This window comes from Tachyglossus aculeatus, chromosome 1 (assembly GCF_015852505.1).
Source record: "Tachyglossus aculeatus isolate mTacAcu1 chromosome 1, mTacAcu1.pri, whole genome shotgun sequence".
Classification (NCBI taxonomy): domain Eukaryota; kingdom Metazoa; phylum Chordata; class Mammalia; order Monotremata; family Tachyglossidae; genus Tachyglossus; species Tachyglossus aculeatus.
In genome coordinates, this window is record NC_052066.1 from 160,527,580 (window position 1) to 160,534,892 (window position 7,313).

Genomic DNA, 7,313 nt, shown 5'->3' on the forward strand with positions numbered 1-7,313 from the left:
AGAGATCATGGGTTCTAATCCTGGCTCCTTCACATGTCAGCTGTATGACTTTGGGGAAGTCACTTAACTTCTCCGTGCCTCAGTTCCCTCAACTGTAAAATGGGGATGAAGACTGTGAGCCCCAGGTGGGACAACCTGATAACCCTTTATCTCCCCCAGTGCTTAGAATAGTACTTGGCACGTAGTAAGCACTTAACAAATACCAACATTATTATTATTACTATGATTCTTAGATTCGAGCCCAATGTGGCATAGGGACTATGTCTGAAGATCTTATCTACCCCAGTGGTTAGTTCAGTGCTTGGCCCATAGTGAGTGCATAACAACCACTATTATCATTATTATGAGTGGGAAGATTAGATGTTATCTGGGAAAGGTCCCCTGCAGGAATTTTGATTTCAGAAGGGTTTTGAAGATGGAGAGAGATGAGATGTGGGAGGGAGTTCCAGGCAGGGGGTAGGAAATGAGCAAAAGGTGGGCTGTAGGAGAAATTCTCACTGTTAGCCTTGTTCTCACAAGGCACACTGAGTAGATTGTCTTGACAGTAATAAAGAATGCATACTGTGTTGTAGTGGGAGAAGAGAGTGGATAAAAAGGAAGGAGGGAGCTGAACAAATTTTTTAAAGGTAATAGAGAGGAGTTTCTTCTTGATGCAGAGAGGAATGGGCAACTGTCTCCCACATCTGATGCCATGACCAACCCCCCTTTTATTGGTGTTTGTTAAGCATTTCCTTTTTGCCAAACACTGTTTTAAGCTCTGGGCTGAATACAAGTTAATCAATCAATCAATCAATCAATCAATCAATTGTATTTATTAGCGCTTACTGTGTGCAGAGCACTGTGCTAAGCGCTTGGGAAGTACAAGTTGGCAACATAAAGAGACGGTCCCTACCCAGCAGTGGGCTCACAATCTAGAAGGGGGAGACAGAGAACAAAACCAAACATATTAACAAAATAAAATAAATAGAATAGATATGTACAAGTAAAATAAATAAATAGAGTAATAAATATGTACAAACATATATACATATATACAGGTGCTGTGGGGAAGGGAAGGAGGTAAGACGGGGGGGATGGAGAGGGAGATGAGGGGGAGAGGAAGGAAGGGGCTCACTCTGGGAAGGCCTCCTGGAGGAGGTGAGCTCTCAGTAGGGCCTTGAAGGGAGGAAGAGAGCTAGCTAAAAACTTGGTTAGATGCCACGAAGTATACAACCATATATGTGTTGTATAGGCCACTAGGACCTCTTCCATCCTTCTCAAGGGGAGTGCTAACCTTCTTTCCTTTCATACAACACAAGTACCTGTCCCACATGGGACTCACAATTCAGTGTAGGAAGGAGAACAGGTATTGTATCCCCATTTTTCAGATGAGGAAACTAAGGCACTGAGAAGTGAAGTGACTTGCCCAAGATCATACAGGAGGTAAGTGGCTGAGCCTGGATTAGAACACATGTCCTCTGACTCCCAGGTCTGTGCTCCTTCATCTAGGCTATGCTACTCCTTACCTGGAATGCCTTCTCCTTCCTATCTGGCAAATTTCTGCTCTCCCCAACTTCAAATCCCTTCTGAAATCACATCTCCATTAGGAAGCTTTCCCCAGGTTTTTTTTGTCTTCCCAGCCCATGTCATACTCACCCTTTTACACTTTACCTTTAGGAGAAGCCACGTGGCTTAATGGAAAGAGCCTGGGCTTGGGAGTCAGAGGTCGTGGGTTTTAATCCCAGCTCTGCCACTTGTCAGTTGGATGACTTTGGGAAGTCACTTAACTTCTCTGTGCCTCAGTTCCCTCATCTGTAAAATGGGGAATAAGACTGTGAGCCCCATGTGGGACAACCCAATTACCTTGTATCTACCCCAGTGCTTAGAACAGTGGGTGGCACATAGTAAGCGCTTAACAAATGCCATCATTATTATGATTATTTACACTTCTGTGCCAGCTAATAATTGTTTTGGCGTTCTCCTTTCTTGGTGGACTTAAATTAGGTAAGATGGACACCGAGAATCTTTTTCTGTCTTCAGTTAGAGATTCGTCATCCATAATTTTTTACCCCCAAAAAGAGAAGGCTGAGAGGGGAATTGATAACAATCGTCAAATAGAAGGAGAATTATCAGCTGGGAGTCTCCACTTTCCCTCATGGTGGGTTCAGAGGTAACCAGCTGAAGAAACGTTTGATAGAAGGATGGGCTTCTCAGTAATGAGAACTCTTAGCAGTGAGTGGCTAAGACAGCCTGAGGAATTCTAGAGTATAAAATATTTACTTAATAACTGTGGGGCTGGGGTATCAAAGTATCAATCTCTGGCATCTCAGTTTTGCAAGCTGGTGGAACAGGCTCTATTTAAAGAATAATTCATTAACTTCCAGGAAGCCTCACATTTCTAAATTGATTTGGTTATGTAAATACTCCTCCTCAGCCACAAGGAGATTCCTGCTGTAGTCAATCAATCAATCAATCAATCGTATTTATTGAGCGCTTACTGTGTGCAGGGCACTGTACTAAGCACTTGGGAAGTACAAGTTGGCAACATATAGAGACAGTCCCTACCTAACAGTGGGCTCACAGTCTAGAAGGGGGAGACAGAGAACAAAACCAAACATATTAACAAAATAAAATAAATAGAATACCCTGCTCGTTCAAGCTCTCATCCTATCCCATCTGGACTACTGCATCAGCCTTCTCTCTGATCTCCCATCCTCGTGTCTCTCCCCATTTCAATCCATACTTCACGCTGCTGCCCAGATTGTCTTTCTCCAGAAATGCTCTGGGCATGTTACTCCCCTCCTCAAAAATCTCCAGTGGCTACCAATCAATCTGCGCATCAGGCAGAAACTCCTCACCCTGGGCTTCAAGGCTCTCCATCACCTCGCCCCCTCCTACCTCACCTCCCTTATCTCCTTCTACAGCCCACCCCGCACCCTCCGCTCCTCTGCCGCTAATCTCCTCACTGTGCCTCGTTCTTGCCTGTCCCGCCATCGACCCCCGGCCCACATCATCCCCCGGGCCTGGAATGCCCTCCTTCTGCTCATCCACCAAGCTAGCTCTCTTCCTCCCTTCAAGGCCCTACTGAGAGCTCACCTCCTCCAGGAGGCCTTTCCAGACTGAGCCCCTTCCTTACTCTCCCCCTCGTCCCCCTCTCCATCCCCCCATCTTACCTCCTTCCCTTCCCCGCAGCACCTGTATATATGTATATATGCTTGTACATATTTATTACTCTATTTATTTATTTATTTATTTTACTTGTACATATCTATTCTATTTATTTTATTTTGTTAGTATGTTTGGTTTTGTTCTCTGTCTCCCCCTTTTAGACTGTGAGCCCACTGTTGGGTAGGGACAGTCTCTATATGTTGCCAACTTGTACTTCCCAAGCGCTTAGTACAGTGCACTGCACACAGTAAGCGCTCAATAAATACAATTGATTGATTGATTGAATAGATATGAACAAGTCAAATAAATAGAGTAATAAATCTGTACAAACATCTGTACAGGTGCTGTGGGGAAGGGAAGGAGGTAAGGTGGGGGGGATGGGGAGGGGGAATAAATAAATAAATAGAGTAATCAATCAATCAATCAATCGTATTTATTAGTGCTTACTGTGTGCAGAGCACTGTACTAAGCGCTTGGGAAGTCCAAGTTGGCAACATCTAGAGATGGTCCCTACCCGACAGCGGGCTCACAGTCTAGAAGGGGGAGACAGAGAACGAAACCAAACATATTAACAAAATAAAATAAATAGAATAGATATGTACAAGTCAAATAAATAGAGTAATAAATCCATACAAACATATATACAGGTGCTGTGGGGAAGGGAAGGAGGTAAGGGGGGGGGGATGGGGAGGGGGAATAAATAAATAAATAGAGTAATCAATCAATCAATCAATCAATCATATTTATTGAGTGCTTACTGTGTGCAGAGCACTGTACTAAGCACTTGGGAAGTCCAAGTTGGCAACATATAGTCGAGGGGTGAGTCTTGGTGCTGTCATTGTGCTATTTGTTAAGCATTTACTATAGATTGGCACTGTACTAAATGCCAGGGTTGATACAAGATATGCAAATTGGACACAGACCCTGTCCTACCTGGTACCCAGTCATAAAGATCTGGGAACCAAGAACTCGCATGAAGAAATTAATTATAGTGCTAGTACACTTATATAAACACTTAGTACACCCTGCCAGTCATGTTCCCACTTGAAAAGTGGGTGCAGTAAGCAAGAAGGAGGTCAGGAATTTAGCACATTATTAAGTATGAGAGGTTTTTTTTAATGGCATTTGTTAAGAGCTTACTATGTGCAAGGCACTATACTAGTCACTTGGGTAGATATGAGATAATCAGGTTGAATATAATAGCTGTCCCGCATTGGGCTCACCATCTTAATCCCCATTTTACAGATGAGGTAACTGAGGCCCAGAGCAGTTAAGTGACTTGTCCAGAATGGAGAAGCCAGGGTTAGAATTGAGGTCCTCTGACTCCCAGGTCCGTGCTCTTTTCACCAGGCCATGTACAAAACCCATTTCTGGTCACACAATAGTTCCAATGCTGGGCCACAGGACCATAGACTAGAGGGGGTTGCCAGGCTAGCCAGCTTAATAGCCACTAGAGTTGTTGCTGCCCTCATTAGCCAGCTGTTCTCAAGATTCCTGCTAAATCTGTCTGCCATGAGAGATGTCCAATATGTCAACTCAATATGTCCAAGACTGAACTCATCTTCCCGCCCAAACCCTGCCCTCTCAGACTTTCCCGTCACTGTAGACAGCACTACCATCCTTCCCGTCTCACAAGCCTGCAACCTTGGTGTCATCCTTGACTCCACTCTCTTGTTCACCCCACACATCCAATCCGTCACCAAAACCTGCTGGTCTCACCTCTGCAACATCGCCAAGATCTGCCCTTTCCTCTCCATCCAAACCGCTACCTTGCAGGTTCAATCTCTCATCCTATCCTGACTGGATTACTGCATGAGCCTCCTCTCTGATCTCTCATCCTCCTGTCTCCTGTCCTCCTGACCCCAATTCAGTCCATACTTCACTCTGCTGCATGGATTATCTTTGTACTGAAATGCTCTGGGCATGTTACTCCCTCCTCAAAAATCTCCAGTGGCTGCCTGTCAACCTACACATCAAGCAAAAACTCCTCACTCTCATCTTCAAGGCTCTCCATCACCTCACCCCCTCCCACCTCACCACCCTTCTCACCTTCTAGAGCCCAACCCTCACCCTCCACTCCTCTGCTGCTAACCTCCTCACTGTACCTTGTTCTTGCCTGTCCCGCCATCGACCCCCGGCCCATGTACTTCCCCTGGCCTGGAATGCCCTCCCTCCACACATCTGCCAAGCTAGCTCTTCCCCCCTTCAAAGCCCTACTGAGCACTCACCTCCTCCAAGAGGCCTTCCCAGACTGAGACCCCTTTTTCCTCTCCTCCTCTCCATCCCCCCCAACCCTACCTCCTTCCCCTCCCTACAGCATTTGTATATATATTTGTACAGATTTATTACTCTATTTTACTTGTACATATTTACTGTTCTATTTATTTTGTTAACGGTGTGCATATAGCTTTAATTCTATTTGTTCTGACGACATTGACACCTGTCTACATGTTTTGTTTTGTTATCTGTCTCCCCCTTCTAGACTATGAGCCTGTTGTTGGGTAGGGACCGTCTCTGTATGTTGCCAACTTGTACTTCCCAAGCGTTTAGCACAGTGTTCTGCACACAGTAAACACTCAATAAATACAATTGAATGAATGAATGAATATCCGACGGTTTTTTTTGGTCCAAAACCTCTATCACTGATAGCAAAGATGGAGCAGACTTTCCCCTACTTTTGGCTGTTTCACCATAATGTGGTTTAAGTCACATTTTGGCAAAGAACCAGAAATAACTCTATGGCCATAATAACTCTATGGCCATTTTCCCACCCCTTTGGTCATTTTCCTGTCTCTTTGACCACTGTCCCATCACTCCACCCTCTCCTGTCTTGTTCTTCTGACCATCCTCCTATCCCTTCCTCCCTCTTCCATTTTTCCATCCTCCCTTTCTATTGTCTTGTCATTGTCCTGTGGTCTCCACAGTAGGGTATTCCACTTTCCCTCCCACCATTGTCTTGATCCTCCCACCCACCCCATTGACCCCTTACCTCCCTCCCACCATCCATTGTCCTATACATCCACCAGTCTCTATTCGTGCTTCAGAAAAAAAAATGTTTTAGAAGGTTACAATTGTACTAAACAAAGTAGTTCAGAGTTTTCTCTGTCTCCCCCTTTTAGACTGTGAGCCCACTGTTGGGTAGGGACTGTCTGTATATGTTGCCAACTTGTACTTCCCAAGCGGTTAGTACAGTGCTCTGCACACAGTAAGTGCTCAATGAATACGATTGATTGATTTTCATTCTGTCACCATAATTTCAATATAAACTTTCATGATATTTGCAGTTTCAGGTTTTCTTTTTACTGGCCTTACTATCAGTCTACTCTCCCAAAAAGTTATTGCTGCACTCATAACTGTAAGGGTTCCCCAAATGAAGCTTGTGTCCTGATTATTACCTGGCTCAGCAAGTACAATGCTATACTCATTTTCAAACCTACTTGGGAATAATTCTATAAGAAAGTTGCTATAGAAGTGAAAACAGTTAAGCTCTAAATGTAAATTATGGTGATTATTCTTTATTACATAATGGACTATCCAACTACTGTATTTCAAGAAAGAGATCAAATAGAAATAAAAGAATTTGTCTCTTTGTAAACTAGACTGGGAAGAATTTTTGCTGTTCTTGGAGTGAGGGTGAAGTTGACAGTTCCCTGAAGAGACACTCTGCCAGGGCATATGCACAACTGTGGACACCAGTTGTTACTTGCAACTTACAATTGCCAATAATGCTGCTCCCTCCCTCAGGAACTTTAAGATTCCATATTTTCCTCCAATTCTGCCAGTAACTCAACAGCTTGCCCTAAATGTTTTCATTTCATGCCTGGGAGTTAATAGTGGCTTGGTTTTTAACACAAAAAGCACATTTGGATTAATAAAATATGAATAGGACCACCTTGTGGAGACACTTCCTGTTCATCTGAATCTCAGGCTCACTTCTGCCTCACTTATTCAAGGTCAGGACAGATTTTCATTTGCTAAATATAACAAGCAGAACAATTTCGGTGTTAAAAAATTTAAAATAACCTCAATATATTCTGGTCTGTTTTCAATTAGTGTGCATTTAAATGTTGGAAAATGTAAAGCCCAGCTATGCATTTTATTCATCAGCATCTCATTTGGTTCCACTGTCAGGGACAGTAGAGCAATAGGGATATCATTACGGAGTC

The 7,313-nt window shown here is 43.8% G+C and overlaps 1 pseudogene; it reads right to left on the reverse strand.

Moving 5' to 3' along the window:
* Window positions 1-1,178: 1,178 nt before the first annotated feature.
* On the reverse strand, window positions 1,179-1,295 carry LOC119936103 (annotated as a pseudogene).
* Window positions 1,296-7,313: the final 6,018 nt, after the last annotated feature.